Source organism: Patagioenas fasciata, chromosome 5 (genome assembly GCF_037038585.1).
Source record: "Patagioenas fasciata isolate bPatFas1 chromosome 5, bPatFas1.hap1, whole genome shotgun sequence".
Classification (NCBI taxonomy): Eukaryota; Metazoa; Chordata; class Aves; order Columbiformes; family Columbidae; genus Patagioenas; species Patagioenas fasciata.
Genome location: NC_092524.1, coordinates 65957639 through 65973398, shown reverse-complemented (window position 1 = coordinate 65973398; position 15760 = coordinate 65957639). Strand labels below are relative to the sequence as shown.

Below are 15760 nucleotides of genomic sequence, written 5' to 3'. Positions count from 1 at the left end.
TGAAAGTCCAAAATGCTCGCCTTCTAGAATTAAGTATTTTGATTTATACAGCTCACTATTGCAGTGACCATGGCTTCGCCAGGTGAATAACATTGCTTGCAGAAATGTTCAGTATTCTGGTAGCAGAAAAAGTGGGAATTTGATCTTGGTGTGAGAACTTCAGACACACTGGCCGGTCAGGAGGAGAGCTGAAACAAAACTTTAACATCTTCTGGTTCTGTATGAGGAAGAGAGGTGATTTTTCTGCAGCATATATAACAAGTACTTGCAAGCAATTGAGTTACAGAAGCTTAATTCTTTATCACTTTTGCCCCAGCAAGAGGCCACGTGCAACTCTGAGTTAATTGCAAATGGAAAATAAAGCATATTAGTTCCAGTCACCCTGCAGGGACATTTTGTTTTGCACTTGCAGGAGGCTAAAAGTCTACACATGGGTAGTCACTGTAGTTTACTTTGTTCACAGTAACTTTTGCTGAGCTTCCGTAACTTGATTACCTGCAGCTACATGAATATATCCCTAGGGAAGAGATGGTTATATCAGCATTTAGAAAACTACTTTTTCCAGAATGACTCATCTTAAAGACTAAAAATAAGCATAGATGCATGCTTCTGAAGGTGATTTTTATTCCTCGGGGGACACCTTTTCTTTGAGCAGGACCTGTAGCCTGTGCAGAGTCTGGGTTTATGCCAGCATGCTCATGATTCCCAGCAGAGCAACCAAAAAGCCTGCTAGGACAAGCACTTACCTTGCAAGATCCAGGACTGTGCTACCTTACTTAACACCTGTGGAGCTTCCTGCGGGCTCCTCAGCTTCATCTCACTTCTGGAACAGTGATGAATATTGCCCGCTCCCCTGCACCTCTGTCCTGGCATGTTTCCAGTGCTGGGCTTGGGGACTTCATTGAGAGCTTAATTGCATTCACAGAACAAGCTATCATTACAAAAAGCACTATTTGCTAATAATCTCTGCAGCTCCACAAGAAGGTTTTCCCCCACAAACTTGTTTTCTAGTTTGGATGGGGCTGGAATTGTTGGGAGCTGGTGGTTCTGGGTACCCCAACATTTGTTTCCTTGCAGTAATTCGGATAATGCTTCTCAACTCTGGGGGAAGAAGGGCTGAGTTTTTTTGTTTGTTTTTTATACGGAGGACTGGAAACTGTGATTTAATCCGTGAACTGTGTAAATAAAATCCTAAATACAGAATTACTGGAAAAGGCACAGGGGCTACTTCAGCCAGGAAATAGCTTCATCAAATGTTTTTTGGATCGAAACTGCTCAAAGTGTATTTTACACTTTCCATGTCCAAAAAAAAGTGTTGCAATAAATGAGGATACATAATTATTTGAACTCTAGCATAAAATGCTAACATAACATTCTCGTGCACCATTAGCTCTGTTTCTTTGGGGTATGTATAGCTGCAGGCAATTCAGAGCTTTGGCAGGTCAGGGTAACATTTGCTTAAAACATGTTTAAGCCCGGGCTCCAGTGACCTCACTAACCAAATAGATGAAGCTAAAAATAAATGCGAGATGTTGTAGACACACAGGAGCCCCTGTTCCCCCAACTGTTTGTAAAAGGAAGAGACTGATTCTCCTGGTTTCAGTTTGTCATTGGAGATAAGAGCTCACATCAGACAGTTTGGGTGGGGGGTCCTTTGGTCTCGTTTTCTCAGACAGCAAATACTGCATAGAGATCCTCCAGAAATCCCTCCTGCTCTCTGCATTCCCATTCCCCAAATACTTTAGGCCCTTACATTTTTATGGCTAGATAACGAGACCAGACCAAATCTGTCATCTGATCCCTCTGCTAATGTAGCAGACACAGTTTTCCAATCCCAGCTTAAGCCGATTTTACTTAACTGTGACCCTTGCAGATGATGGGAGCTGAAACGAAACTTCTTCAGCTCAGGTCTGAGGTTTTGGACAACGTGTGACTGCCGCTGTCTACAACTCCGTTTGGAAATCCATATAACCAGCAAGTCAAGATGCTGAGTTCAGAGTAACAATAAATTACCTTAAGCATATAATCAGCCTCGATCACAGAAGTGGGATTTCATTTTCACAAACAATTTGAGAATCAAATGGAGCTGGCACAGAAAGATTTTGATAGACAACAGACAGGTGTCAACTTTCCCATGTAACATGGACAAAAAATGGTTTCAACAAAGGTTTGGATGTGTCGTACTATGGGACACAAAGATGGTCCTCCACAGGTCTGGATGGATCTGATTCATCTGATGCTACAGAAAGCAGAAGGCGGCGATGGCAGCTCATCGCGAAGGTGAGAAACCTTTATGTTGACGTGACTCTGATGGCCAGAGTTGATTCCTTCAGTCTTCACCCCAAGATAAGACTGTGAGGCGTGTTTATGAAGGGTACTAGAGCACTGGGAGAGTTCATGACAGGTGGTGCAGACAGACCCAGGCCAATCACAGCACCGAAGGTGTCACCAAGACACCTAAACAGACTGAATTTTCCCTAAGAAAATGAATATACAACTGGACAAGTTGTGACAGTTGATGTTGGTGTGGTGATCTCTTCAACGTGGTGTGTTGTGGGAATAGCACGTACTTGTTGTTCCTTCCCCTCTTAATTAGATGTGCCCTTTTAATAATGAGGCTGTCAGATGCAAAGGGACCTGGGCAGGGACATTGGTCATTCCCACCGTGGCACCGTTCCTCAGGCTGAGGCGATTGCCTCCTTCTTATATTTGGAATGGGGTCTTGGCGGGGGGAGGCAGGGCTCTTTAGAGGATATTTTAAATGATTTTTCCCGCTGGCAGAAGATGAGGAAAAGCTTCCAGAATGAGACCTGACCTTTTGCGTGCCACGGCACGGGCTACCAGCGAGGCCCGTCAAATTCCTCCCTAATGAGGAAGAACTTTGTTTTTGTGCCACAGCCGAGTTCACCGAGAATAGCCCCATTTTCCTGCCGATCAGCTGGAAAACTTCCTCTCTCAAGGCTTCTGTGGGCTCTTCTGGCCGACAGCTCATCCCATCCCCCTGTGTGTGGGACCCTAATGCACACCACCCTATGGGACTTTCTGCCCAGAAGCAGCTTGGTCTCTTCAGCACTTCTTCCCTGGGTGACCCCAGGGTCCTTCACAGCTGACAATCAATTTGAGGTGGTCCAGGAGCTCTGAATAAACCCCAAAGCCCCAGGGTAAATCTCTTCTGCCTCTAATATTTCTTAAAAGAGCCAAGAAGGCCCATATCATCCTAGTAGAGGGAGAGTCTGGGGTGTGCAGACAGGTCTTTTCCTCCAGGAAAGGCAGAGATGTCTCCTCCACTGCTTATTCCCTGTCCTGTGCTCCAATCTCAACTTCATGCGGTCAGTTCCCTTGCTCTCCACTGTACTCAACCTCCCTTCATCCCTCCATCCCTCTTTCCTTGCCTTGGAGCTGGTAGCTGCTGAGGAAGATGAAGGAAACTTGCACGTTGCAGCAGAAGGGATAAACATGGTTTCCCTTCCTCATTCCATGCTGAAATTTAACCTGGCTCATTTTCACCCTCTGCTCTCCTGTGATCATCTCTGATGAACTTCACAGGCTAACCGCAGTGTCAGCTCAGCTCTGTACAATTTGTAATACAGGTATGTAAGGAAAACCCCCAAACATATCCCTTTTTGGAAACAAATGAAAAAAAGGACTAGTGGGAATGTGTCAGCTGCAATAGCTGCAACAAGGGGAATGGCAAACAGTTGGAACTGGGGTGTGAAGGACGAGGAGAGTTTCCACCTGGGATACTCTGGGATGCAGGGAAGGTGAAAAGGGAGAGGAGAGGGCTGAAGACACTTGACAGAAGGGAGATGGGAGAGGGGGTTCATTGTCCCATTTGCTCCCTGCTGGTGGGGCTTGCTGAGGGTGGGCTGGAGTTTGAGATTTGCACTTAAAACTTGGCTTCCTTGGCCTCGAGTCTCATTTCTGCTTTTGGCCAAATCGCTGAGCCTGGCTGCATCTCATCTGCAAGGGGGTATTCACTGCATGAATCTTACACACACAGCTGCATTCTCAGGCCTGAAGGGCATGAGCACAGCAGCATAAGGGACTGTGTGCACAGCCCAAATCCACCATATACCCTTTTCTTTCCTCTGTGAATAAAAAGGGTGAACTGTGTTTGCTATATCGCAACATGTCTGAGAGGGCTGACACGTTTCACCAAGCAGGTACAAATAATTGCTTTAGGCTGTAGAAAGGCAGCTGAGGGCCAGAGACTGGCTGTTAGAATGTTTGCGGTGACACTGTGCCGGGCTCTGTGATGGGAATTCACCTTCGTGTAATTAATTCTGAGGTTCTGTCACCGAATCTAGTTCTCCTCAGATAAAGCCGGTGTTAAATAGGCTCAAAAACTTGCCATGTCAGTACGCTTTGTACTTGAGAGGAGACATGTACCTCGGGGTAGGGGGAAGGGAGAGAAGGCAAATATGCTGATGACTAAGAGACACTAAGATATGCTGGTAATGGGGCCAGCCAAGAGCCAGAGAGAGAATAAATAAACATAATTTCCTAGTGACAGTCTGTCTGGCATTGTACTGTGGTCTGCTAAGATTTCTTATTTGTTTTTAAAGGATGAAGTAATTTAGCGAAAACAATTTGATGGAAGGGCTCTGGTATTATTGATTAGCTTTGATCTGTAAATTGCTGCTGAGCTCCTTGAAAATGCAAGAGGTAAGGACAGCCATGCAGGACAGACCGTGGTCAGATCCAGACTGATGCACAGGTCTCGATGGTGCTGGCATCACAAATGTGACCTTAGAGCCAACTTGAGTGGGAAGGGGCTTTTACTAGTCTGTGGTGTGTCTTGGCTGGATATAAAGCTAATGAAACTAGCCCTACTCAAGCCCTTCAGGTTCTACTACAGTTTAGGGAGACTGTATTGGACCTCGGTGGCAGGGAAGCCTGTTTCAAGGTGTCACAGGGTGTGTGTGAAGTAAACCCTGAGGAGATGGCTTGCTGAGCTAGGAGATGGAGAGGAAGCAGAGAAAACCCAGACCAATGAACTAGCAGAGCATGATGCGACATGTCCCATCAGGAACCACCATGAGTGCTGGGCTCCTCCAGCCTCCTAATGCACCCTTTGTATGACACATTTGCTCTTGGATTTGGGTGACTTACCACACCCATAAGTGGGTTGCAACCCCCTGTACTATGGGAAATATGGGAGTTGAAACTTCGTCCCTCGTGATGCTCCCTCTGCGGGAGGTTTCTTTGCAAGCTTAAGTTGGTCAATGTTATGAGAAATGCTTATTCCCATGGACAAATTTGAGCATCTAAGCCCTGTTTGGAGGAAATTTTACCAGATTGCTTTCTGAGCAGTGAAACAGCTACATTTCATAGGGCCCTGGCCCCTAAGGAGTGTAAAATATTCATCTTCTCTGTGCAAGGCTTGCTCGCCTGACTTCCCAAAATACTATTGTGTCTCAGCATTGCAAGGTTTATTGCATGTCTCTGAATACACAGCTTGGATCCCTCAGGCACAGACTTCCTATAGCCGTTATGTCACCGTCACCACGATCAAGGCTGGTATCAAAGAGTGGACTCATGCAAGGACATTTTTGAGAAGGGTCAGGCTTCCACAGGGCCTGGAACTGGCAAATGAACTGCAAATTGCCAGCAAGTCTTTGCTGCCTTTGCCTGATGATCCTCCAGAAATGCACATTCTCAACCTCTGGTGATTCAGGGCCAACGTTTTATTTCATCAGGGATCAGCTGTGGTTGGACATCTTGCCAGCTGTCAGATGAATGCTTCAAGGCTGGAGCTTCTTCAAAGAAGCTGTATAAGGAACAGAGTATTCCCTGGTTTGATTGTGGAAGTAAAACAGCTTTTTTTTTTAAGCATCTGGTCTTGCAATGATCTCCAGAATGCTCCAAGGCTGACCAGGGAAGTCATGGTATTTTCTTTGGACCATCACTGCTTCCACCTGGGTTTCTATGGATAGCACACTTGCTAAGCTCTTTCGCACAGCACCAGGTCCCTTTGCAGATGGTGCTGGAGCTTTTTTGACTCATCCTTCCACTGCGGTCTGTACCCACCTGGCTTCAAGTCAGTGACATGTTGCCCATTCAAAATGCCATTGTTTCTTCAGGATCAGGCCATGCATGCTGGTTTTCAAGGGCTTGGATCCAAATCCTAGAAGTGGCCATGGAGAAATTCCTATTTATTTCAGCTTTGGACCTTGTGCCAAGTTCTTAGCGCTGTGCTGAGTATGAGCCAGGATCCTGCTGGAGGCAATATCTGATGCAGCACCATTTCACCACTTTGGATTCCCTGTCTTCAGCTTTTAAAACCCAAAATAAGTATTACACTCACTTCTGTATGGTTATTCAAGAACACAAGATGTGAAGACACTTGAATCATCGACGCTAATCCCCTGCTCCCTCTGGTGACCATGCCACTCAAATCCTTGCATAAACCTCAGTTTTGTTGGTAATTAAACTGTTTGGCCCTTTAAACCATGGCTAGTCTCTCATGCACGTTGCATCCTTTTTCTGCTGAACACAGAAGTGTGTTGTAGAATCTTTTCTAGCAGAGTTTGGCTGCTGTCATTATCAGCTCACACCTTCTACTCCCACCCCATCTGTGCCTGGCGCTATTTTCATGCATAATACATCGATCATCTGCAGCCTGGTAGGGGGGAAATCATCACTTCAAGTCACTTGTCTGAATTCAAGCCACATCCGAGCTGTATCCTTTTCTGAATCCCATATCTACAGTCTGACATACGGGGGGAGGAAAACCAACCAGAAGACCTCAGACTCCTCCCATCCGCAAGCATTCCAAAGCAAATATTTCTTGCATTTATGAGTCTTTGAGGGCCTTATGGGTCACAGTCAAAGCTGGTGGAAACTCACGCAAGTCTGATGCACCTCTGCAGCAATGCCAGCTCACACCAGACAAAGGACAACGGCTGTGTGTCTTTGCAAATCTCGGCTTTCTGCAATGCAAGAGATCAGGCTCTCCTCTTTTGCAGACTGTCTGCAACCCCATGAATGTTTACTCATTTTCAAGCATGCTACTCTTGATTTACACCAGCATAGCTGGGAAGAGCACTGGTGTTTCATTCTGGAAGACAGATCTTCAAAGAGTAACATACACTTAACAAACTTGATCCTGAAGTCTCTCAGGAAGGCTTTGAAAACAAAGGCTCAAATTCCAGAGTAAGTAGAAAGTCCTTGGTTCCTAGTGGTGAAAGCTTCCTACCGGAATTATTCCCAGAGGCAGTATAGACTTTGCATTTTGCCTCATCTAAATGCATTAGGAGGAGTATTAAATTTCACATGTGCTGCATGTTGATGTAATTCTCCTGACATGTCTGTTTGCACCATTATGAAATAAGGGATTTCCTTTCCCTTTCTTTCCACATTTGCCCTGCTCTCTAGGGATCTCAAGGATGTGATCCATTGGCATACAAGGATTATGCCTTTTACACAGAGGACTTAAAAAAAGCTTCGTCATTGTGCTGAGGTCTCCGGACAACATCCTGCATTAGCAGTGCTTGACTTAACTGACAACCTATGGCTGGAAGAGATCCATTAATCTTCTGTGTCACGATCCCTCCAGGCACCCCAGCCCTGCTCAAACTTTGGTATGTGCAACTCTGCTCTTAGCATGAACACGGTGGTGGTGGAGGATCTGGAGGGTCTTTTCATGTAACAACAACACCTCTGTGCCCTGTAAGGGTTGGAGAATCTGGCAATGTTAGGGGAGAGTATGTAGGAGTATGTCTCACATCTCTGTTGCCTCAGTGCTTGGTGTCAGGGGCAGTGCTGCTGTACTTGTGACTTTATTCTGCATCACAGCTCCACACTGTCACAGGGACAATGGAAATGCCTGCTTTGAGGAGAATTTGGGGCCTTTTCTCTCCCAATAAATTTTGGTTGTATTTAAATCTCGTGGGCTGAAATGAGATGTCAGAGTTAAAGGGAAGAAGAGGTAGAGTTTGGATTTTTTTAAGCCTTTTTTTTTGTTTTTTCTAATAGGCAAATTTACATTGCTAAAAGAGTGGCACAAAATGAACCTAACAGGCCAAGGAGAATAGAGGAGACAACCAATTTCTTGATCAGCTAACACCAGCCTTACTACACAGACTTCAAGACACACTGTTTTACACCAATGGAGGACGCGGCCGCTGCTTATGTTCTCAGATCCTTTATCCAGGGCTGTTCGCTGTGTTTCTCGGCCCATCAGCAACCTGGCATGCAGGAATGTGTAATGGAAGAGAGGAATATGCATATGGTTAGAAAAGGTGCTGGACGATATGCCTTGATTTTGCTGTTGGCAAAGAGCCTTTTATTCCTAATGCCAAAAGTTTTATCTCTTTGTCTGTCTGTCTGTCTGTCTATCTATCTATCTATCTATCATTTATCTATCTATCTATCTACCTACCTACCTACCTACCTGTCTATCTATATCTCACATGTATATATATATATAAATGTGATGAGCACCCACATGCACAGAAACACACTGAAGCGCACATGTGCATGTAGAATGTTTGTGTGCACGGCTACAAACTACATGTCTTGGTTTTGTCTGTGAACTGAGGACTTTTTTCAGGTGAACTGGAAACCCTCCTGTCGGTCTGTCTGTCTGTGCATCCCAGGCAGGAGAACGGGGACTGCAAGGGAGTGTTTCTGGAAGGCATACCCTGCAAGCGGGGTTTTTCTGCACCGTTTTATCAGGTTGCTGCTGACATCTGGAGGCTGTGCCGTGGCAGTGTGTCTGCACAGTTATTTCTGTTATACGTGGCTTTTTTTGCTCTTCTTCGTGGTTGCTTTTTGTAAGCAGCACCTTTTTGGCTATGCTGCTATGCCAGGGTGATTCGACCCTAGAGCATGCCTAATTGTCTGGATATATTTGCTGAAATCCTGATGCTGGTTTGGGTAACATTTAGCATGTTTGCTCTGGTTCCCTCTGTTAGTGACATCTGCTCACGACATGATCAGTAGACACAAGATAAGCTTGAAATAAGGTAGATCTGAATACAAGACAAACTGTGATCTGACTAAGTTCAAAAATCAGGGAAAGCTGAGTTAGGCTTTCAGATTATGGAAAATTGACTTATTGTCTCAGCTGACAGACATCTGGAGCATCACTGATGTTCGTTATGGGAGTTCACCCGCAATGCAGGCTGTCTTACACTGCTGACCCCCAAAATGATGCACTGTACATAATCCCATAGGGAGGAGTGTTTGACCTGTCCTTCTTCTCCGTGTCACCTCTCCTCGCCATGCTGTCGCCACATACGATGTGTGGTCCAGGTGGTGGAGTGACAATGCTCTGCAACTCACTTCTCTGCTTTTTGGCATCTATGATGCAGGTGAGGATTTTGGGGGTTTTAGCATGAGGTTGCAAGTCTCTGCTTTTGCCCATGAACTACATTAACTGAGAACATTGTGTGCCAAATCAAGGCTCTTTATAGGGAAATTTCCAGTCATGCTTTCAACTTCCCAGAAGTGTAGCTGAAAGGCACCCTGGCTGCTACACCAAAGCCCTACCCGCTTTGGTATGGTTTATTACTGTTTATTACTACAAATACCAGTATGCAAATAGTCGTGCAGCAGGAATCGTGCTTCTCCCTTAAGATTTGCATGCTAAGAGGATGTTTTCCACCTTCGCTGGTGGGTTTGCTGGAGCAAATCGAGTCCCCACAGAGGGCTGTGTGATAGTGACTGGGAAGTATTGTTACCAAAGCCCAGATCTATAAATGAGCCAGTTTTGAGCAAAGGGCCTGGGCAGCTTGTACTCAGACTTTTGCACAGAGACCTACTGCAAGCAAGGAATAGACTTTTACAACCACTGCTGGGAATTCCTCTGTTTTGTTTCCTCCTGGCAATTTTCGGCTATTTGACATCACCAAATTGTGCTTCCACTGCTGCTATTACACTCAGCTTTTAAGCACTTTGTAAACCTTGCTGCTTGGTCATTTTTCTCTAGGAGCTGCTCAAGCATTTCTGGGACTGTAGTGAGTTCTGCTGCATCTGTTCTTCATTCCATTACCAACTAGAGGGCTGTAAGGATGAAAGAAATACAGAAGGAAAGGAAGAAAGGAAAAAAAAATCTTTTACGTTGAAATTTTATACTGGTCATTGGGAAACTGACCGAAGTTCTGCAGAAATGGGCATTTAATCTCTAATTGATTTGTATCTACTTTTAGGCAATATACATACCCTGACCCCAGCATTTCTGTTGCAACAGCCTTGCACAAAGAGATGCTGAATAGCTCCTGTGTATTTTGTGGACAGGCAGACTGCTTGAATAGGCAGAATTGATGTCCAGCAATTGGGAGGTGTATATACTGGGCTTCTTGCATCTTTCTCGTTCTGAGGAAGTGTGTATTACATTTTGAGATGAATGCCTGGACTTCCAAATTGAGAATAGACAGACCTCTGCTCAGGTTTCATCCTTGGTTTCCAGTAAATGTTTAAAGCCATTTTAAATTTAAGAACTTAATCTTGTTATTAAGGCACTCAATGGGTCATTTAAATGAATGGAACTGTGAATTTGGAGGATTTTCAACAAAAATTCTGACTTATGTTCTTTTCTGGTCTTGATGCATGATTTTCTCCATGCTTTGTTATGATGAACAATTATCTTTTAGTTTAAGAAGCTGGATTGACTTCAAGCCACATTTGTTCTTTGAGAATATCAGCATCTTTCTGACCAAAGCCTCTCAAGGAAGCCATTAACTTCAGCTGTAAGTTGTACCTCCCTTCATTTTTCAGTGACACATGCTTGTTATTATTATCATTCTGCTTATCAGTATATCTCTCTTTCTGGGGATATATTATTTCATTCTTCGGCATCTCATCACAAAAGTACAGCTATGGTTTCCAAACACATACGTGAGAATAACTGAAAGAGAAATTTGGAAAGACTTTATTCAGGAGACCTGTCTCCTAAATCACGTTGAACTAGTAATTAAATTAATTCAATAACTAACCTAACATTAACTCAGCAAAAAGCGCCTTTCCAAACCTCTGGTAGAGAATCACCCTAAACAACTCCAGAACCCCTTGTGATAGAAAATGTTTAATTTTCTAAGCAGATGTAGAGTTGTGTGAGGACGTGTCCTGAGGTGAGGACGGCTGTGAAGATGCAAGAGAACAAACAAGGTTCTCTAGAGGGCAGAATTTATGTTTCCCCCCAGCTTTTTAGCCCCAGAATAGCTAAATATTGGCTTTGCTAACACGGAACCAGCAATATTGCACAGGTCCTCAGCTGCATGTGCCGGGGATGCCAGGGCTCCCCTTTCCTTACAGTGAGAGCTGATATAAACCCTCGCAGGAAATCTTCAAGACCACTTTGAATTCTGCTCCAATGGTACAAGCGGACTTGGCTGACACGAAAATCTGATATGTGATTATGAGGGATCAAGAACAGACCTTTGGAGAGTAATATTTGTTAAACCAGTTCTGAGCTGGATCCAGCGCCTTTTGGTCACGAATCAGGAGAGAAAGCACATATCCAAGTGTGACAGAGTGGAAAACAGCATGTGTGTGGCCCACATTTAGTAATTCCTGTAAAAAAATTATCCCACTGGCTATATGATGTTACATTAGCTAAGCTGTTCCACTGCTTTGAGTAGTCTTTCTGCTTCCAGAAAAAAACACTAATCTCTCCAAATGAACTGGTTATTAATCGAATGAGACCTCAAAAGATCTCTAAACAACCCCATATACTAATTAAAGACAGATCAAAGTGGTTTCTTCTATTCTCTCTGGAGGCAATTGAATTTCTGAGGGACTTCTTTCTGAGGGAAAGATAATTCCTCATGGCATTTCCTTGGTTTCAAGTGCAGAAATGCACACTGTTTGCTAGCTGGCAGCAAAGATGTGGGTGATGTATGAGGAGCAGCCCAGACTGAATACACGAACATGCTGCTGCCATTTAATCCAAGATAATATATTTCACGATCAGACTCGTGGAGTTTTTCAGCAACCGATTTTTTGTATGGGAAAGTATTTGGCTTGCCTTGGAAATGTTTTCCATTTGAAAACAAGTTGCAGTGGGAGAGCTGGCAGTCGCACAGATGGCTGCTCTGTGAAAAGTGGATTTCCCTGAGCGGTGCAATGGGGCTGGGTCACGGCGAGGGCTTTTGAGCATCTCCTGGGACGGGCTCCAGGCTGAGCAGATCTGCCGATGGAGAACCCCTCAGCCTGGTCTCCAGAGGATTGCTGCTGCTTGGCAGAACAAGGACTTCGGAATGGATTTTGTTCCTGTTTTCTGTCTCTTGGGCAAGGGAGATGTGCAGAAGAGGAGCTGGAGGGCTGGCTTACACTCATGAATTAAAAGTCTTGGGGGTATTTTAAATTTCCAGCTGTGGAGAAGAAGCTCTGTTCTAACTTTGCTCTCAGTTCAAGATTATTTTTCTTAACTTCAGCAACTGTAGAACTACTAGCTGGGTCTAATTTATTAGTAATGAATACTGGGACACCTGGTCCTGGTTGAGAGAGGGCCAAACCAGGTGTTTGCCAAAGGTGTCATGCATGAGCTATGGGGACACAATTTTCTCTGGGGCCCCTACTATCTACACGGAAAGCAACAACTCCCCCTTGTAGGGGTGATGTGAGGACAAGATCTGCTGTGGTTGCGCGGTGCTCAGAGGATAATAATGCTGGAAAATGCTGTTTGCTCCAGGCCTGGAGAGATTCGTTGCTGTGCTTAAGCTCTGCTGTAGACAGCTTTATTGTTCAGCACAAGCATGAGGAACAATATCACATCTAAAAAAGTTCCTCTCCCACCCTGACTTGCAGCTTTCCTGGGCTTTTCCCATCTGAGAGGACCACACAGCCTTTGGTGCTGGTTCTTTCTTCCATCTACCTGCAGCTTCTATCTCCAGCCCTCCTGAGCATTAGGTGCTGCCTGCCCTCAAGCTCATCCTGGCCACAAACCTGCCATTTTGCAGGTTTTTTCTGGACAAATCCCTTTCCCCCTGGGGCAGAGGGTGTGAATGTGTGCCTTGGTCCTGCAGCAGATGTTTTGCAGGAGAAGGTGGTGCACAGGGCACATGGCAGGGGTATGACCCCTGTCATCAGCACCGTGAGTGCTGCCAATGAGCATCCTTCGCATGATGGTTTGCTGACAGAAAGCAGTTGTGTCCCCAGCTGACCTCCACAAAGCTGTTTTAGTGTGGGTACAAGGCAGGATCCCTTTCTGAGACAGTTTGGGGTATCAATCCTCATCTCTTTCTAGAGAACGAAGATTTAGCCCTTAGCGAGATCATATGAACTGCATAAAAATACAGGATTGCTTCCTCTGGTTCACACTGACAAAGCTGCTGCCCTGGGACTGGCTCTGGCCAGGGCTATATCAGCAACATCGGCTGAACTGCACAGTAGAAAATAGAGTAAAACTGCCTGAACTTGGTGGAAATACAAAGTAAGGTGGTAGGGTCTGCTGCATACAGCCACGAGAGGGCACAAGAAGCAAAGCTGAGACACTCTTCAAAAGCCTTCCGTGTGGGTTGTTAGGATTTATGCATAGCTAGTTGTCTTCCTTAAGGCAGTTCTCTGAATTTCTCCTGAGAGATATTATGATATTATGCTTGCAGCCGTGTTTTCTGTCTTCCCAGGCTGGCACCTACAGCTGAAGAGACCCCTCGGCTCTTGGTGTCTGAAGGACGACAGCCCCGTGATGATCATATCTGGCTCATGTTTCCCACGTCTCCCGGTGCTGGGTGAGTTGTTCCGGCCCTCTGTGCCTTCTCTGGAGGACACATCCCTATCCGACACTTGTGACAAGAAGGGATGAGTTAGAAGATGAATTGCCTGCCTCTGTGACAACAGCCACAGAAGGCAGACTGACTTTTGGAAATGGGAAGTGTTTGGTTTTCATGACCTGTTGCCAAACATCCACCACTTTAGCTTTAGCTTGGAAGAGACTGAGGGGTGACCTCATTAATGTTTACAGATATACAAAGGGTGAGTCTCAGGAGGATGGAGCCAGGCTCTCCTCAGTGACAACCAGTGATAGGACAAGGGGCAACGGGTTCAAACTGGAACACAAAAGGTTCCACTTAAATTTGAGAAGAAACTTCTTCTCGGTGAGGGTGGCAGAGCCTGGCCCAGGCTGCCCAGGGAGGTTGTGGAGTCTCCTTCTCTGCAGACATTCAAACCCGCCTGGACACCTTCCTGTGGAACCTCAGCTGGGTGTTCCTGCTCCATGGGGGGATTGCACTGGATGAGCTTTCCAGGTCCCTTCCAATCCCTGACATTCTGTGATTCTACGATTCACTGTGGAGCACAGAGAATTTGTCCTATTTTATTCAAAGAGCCACTGCCTCAACTTGTGTTTGCTGTTTATGGTCAGAGTCCAAGGGCCGTCTCCCTTGCCTTTTCTGAAATGTCTAAATAAGCATCTTGAGTTGCTCTGTGCTGCAATGGGAGATGACCAGCTAGTTTCAAGGACGGGTTGTGTTATTTGTCATGACAGTGAGCAAGCGGGACAGTGGGAACAAGCTGAAGAAAACCCTTGAGAAGTGCATTGACTTCAAGATGTTCCTTGGAGGTTCTTCTTTCTCCCCAGCAACAGAGACAGCAAATAGACATATGTTGTGCTGGCCCAGAGACCCTGTCTGCCATCTTGGGCCTGGGGGACATCAAACACCAGGAACCAACCTGGAAGGAAGTATGAGAAGCTGTGCAAAATGGTCATCGCATCTCAGGGTAGGACCATATCTCCCTAAACCAGCCCTGACAGTACCTCTGTTATGTTGTGGAAGGGGTTAATGGTCCTTGTAAGAAGGGCTAGAAGAAGACAGAAGAGAAAAAACGATGCTTGGAAAATAGTAATGAGTCAATGCCTGGTGAGAATGGAACTCAAAGAGAGGTGAAGAGATCCCCGCCTGAGAACATCCAGCTGATTTCTCCACCTGGCTATGTTGTCACCTTGTGATAGCAGCAGGGTCGTGGCTTGCACAAGGACTACCGTGTCCTATGATACCCCTGCCACCTTGCTCCAGTGTTGGTCAGTTCTTGTTCCTGCTGCCTCAGAAAGGTTTACTGAGTGTGAGATAGATTAAGCGAGAAGTCAGCCTTAAGGGCAACACTGGAAAATAATTTGGGGAGGGAAAGAAAGTACATATTTGGTCAGGTCTACATGCCAGGTCTTGAACCAGCAGGGCTGTTTTGGCAAGAAGTGTGGGTTATTTGACTGAAACAGTTATGAATCCAACTTCAAGGCTGATTGCATCTTTATGGCCTGAAATTGCTTTATAGCTGTAATTTATTCTCCCTTTCATACAGGAATAGCTCTGGCAAGGGCTGGTTTTGTTGTAACTAACACCTGGAGGCTGAGCTGAGAAAAATTATTCACTGTCTGACAAAACAGGAACTTGAGAATATGAAGAAATCCTGTGAAGCTGCATGTTCAGCACCATCAAAGGGAGGCACTTTGTGTACTGAACCTATAGACTGCCTTGGGTGGGTCCTGTGGGTGCTGATGTGAGTTCAGCATTTGGGCAAGTTCATGGACTTTGAAGTACAGACACTCCACCTCTTGTTTGGGCAGCCTTTGGGCCACCAGCTACTGGAAGAGGGATTGCACTCCCGCGCAGGAAGATGGCAGAGATGTCCCATTCTTACGCTATTTGGAGGCATATGCCAGTAGGCATGGTCAGAGACAGAATATGGGGCTAGACTGACTTCTAGTGTAACCATATACACTCATGGGACTTTTCACCACCATTACTGTGTCCACCAGAACTGCTTTGCCAGCACTTCAGGGCAGGACAGGGTTTTCATGCACTATTGACACACACAC

At 45.5% G+C, this 15760-nt stretch overlaps 1 long non-coding RNA gene across 2 annotated transcripts; it reads left to right on the top strand.

The window, feature by feature from the left end:
* The first annotated feature begins 6682 nt into the window (after positions 1-6682).
* LOC139828147 (uncharacterized) lies at positions 6683-15740 on the top strand. Of its 2 annotated transcripts, XR_011739459.1 has the most exons (6): positions 6683-7155; positions 7378-7583; positions 7978-10694; positions 13572-13676; positions 14432-14664; positions 15244-15740. It is a non-coding gene; the product is annotated as an uncharacterized lncRNA (long non-coding RNA). The 2 variants fall into 2 exon arrangements; XR_011739458.1 differs by having other exon boundaries at positions 14432-15740.
* The last annotated feature ends 20 nt before the right edge of the window (positions 15741-15760 follow it).